This window comes from Trachymyrmex cornetzi, unplaced genomic scaffold (assembly GCF_001594075.2).
Source record: "Trachymyrmex cornetzi isolate Tcor2-1 unplaced genomic scaffold, Tcor1.1 scaffold1699, whole genome shotgun sequence".
Lineage (NCBI taxonomy): Eukaryota > Metazoa > Arthropoda > Insecta > Hymenoptera > Formicidae > Trachymyrmex > Trachymyrmex cornetzi.
Window position 1 is genome coordinate 1 of NW_017296308.1, and position 2,143 is coordinate 2,143.

The window sequence follows — 2,143 nt, forward strand, 5'->3', positions numbered from 1 at the left end:
ATGTCAACGTTCTATAAAATAAACACTATGCATTTTAGCACATAAAATTGAAAATAATTTACAAATTTGTTTGAAAATAATTTCTAAAACTTTTGCAATTAGTGTTATGGTAAAAATATACATCAGGGGAACCATCCCCAATGACCTTGACCTTGACATATGTTGTCAATGTCACGACCCCGAGTGACCTTGAGGAAGTTTTAACTGCAGGACGTTACTCGTTAAGAAGTTATAAATAAAAGAAGTTTAAGGGGTTATATCTGTTTGGAACCCAAAAAAAAGGGTTTTTTCAAGATTTTTCTGTGAGTACATTTTTAAATTATAATCCACAACCAATATACCAATCGATTAAGCAACTCTTCAGGAGTAAGAAAAAATTTTATTATTGACAATTTTTCACAAAATGGCGGCTGTAGGACCGCATAAACAATACAAGATTTTTCGAAGGTCCTCCGCGGCGAGCAGTAGAAGTCCCTTGGATCACCATCTGGAAGCATAAAAAATTTTTTTCATGAACTACATGAATTTAGCTAGTGAAGTACACACGATCATAATTTTAGAATTTTTTTTCGCAGAATGGCGAGACTTAGAAAATAAATTCGCATTTTCGAAGAAAAAAATCGACTTGAATTTTTTATTTAAAAAAATCCTCTTCATCAATTGTTAAAATCGTTTGGACTTCACTAGATAATCAAATGAAGAAGTTACAGTTAAATTTTCAAGTCGATCGGATGAAAACTCTTCGAGTTATACTGCTCGTCGATTTTGAAAACATGGTTTCGAGAAAAACGCGTTTGAAGTTTGAAAACGCTGTAACTTTTCGAAATCATAATAATATGATCCATAAAAATTTTTTTATCTTCACTCTGCTCTTCCAGCGCCATACAATTGCCCTTCTACGGCCGTATTTTGCTCCTCCAGCTCTTTTCTGTCGATGTAATGCTGCGTCGAGCCTCTTTTGCGATATTGGAAAGTGAGTGCTCGGCGGCTTTGATGCGGTTTTCGTCTGATTCCAAACAAAAATCGTATAAATTTCATCCAACCATCAATCCAAGTGCATCGTAGACAGGAAATAAGCTTGATAAGCCATCATTAAAAGTGATAATGGCGATATCAGTTGCTATATCGAGCACAGTTTTTCCGCTTGACAGCCTTTGGTGCGATGGACCACACGATCGAATTGAACGATTCGTTGGTATTTTACGTGTATCCACCCAAGCAGCGTGAAAGAAGATCGTCCGAGCTAAGTTCTTCGTAGATCGGCTTTATCGCTTTGAAAACATCTTCATGCATAGGTGGCTTATGCGTAAAACTTGATGGCAAACCTGAAGTTTTGTCGCGTTGCCAAGAGCACCAAGAGTCGACACTTATCATGTTGCGGTATTTCATCAGAAGGTATTTTATGATATAAAGTCGCCCAGATATCTTTCAACATTTTTTCGACAGATCCAGTATTTCTTCGAATAGCAAGCCCGTAAAAAATTGTGAGTTCGTCAATAAGTTTATCAGTTAGTTTACCTCGGCCTCCAAGACCCTTAGTCGTTTTTTTTACATTACGTAGGCGACTTCCCATTCTTTTCTGCACATGACCAATGCACTCTTTTTTAGAAACACTTAAATTTTTATATGGTTTAGCATCAACAATACCTTTATAGGTTTTTGAATCTCCATCACCAATATAATTATGTATTTCACATCGTGAAGCGTTTCGGAGTGTTGAAACATCTCTACTACCGCGTCGACTTCCATTTTCCCTTCCGATCCTTCGTGATTCGCTTGGCATTGCGAATCATATTCAGCATATCCTTCTTCATATTCAGCAGTACCTTCTTTCTTTTTTCAATACTCACAAGTTTTACAATATTTTGATTTTACACACACATCTAAAACTTTGCCGGTATGCCAATCAATTAGCGTCAGTATACCGAAAAGTGAAGAAAAACCTCTCTTTCTCCATGAGCCGCCGCCTGATACTGTAAGCCCATCGTTGTTATTGTGCTTGATCAGACATCAGTTTTTCCTCTTCAGCTGCTTTTTTCATACATAAAGTGCACACACGTGCGGTAGCAATTGCAATATTGGAAACGATCTTATCATACGTAACTTGAAAAACCGGCTTTGGAAGGTCCATAAGAGCACAAAA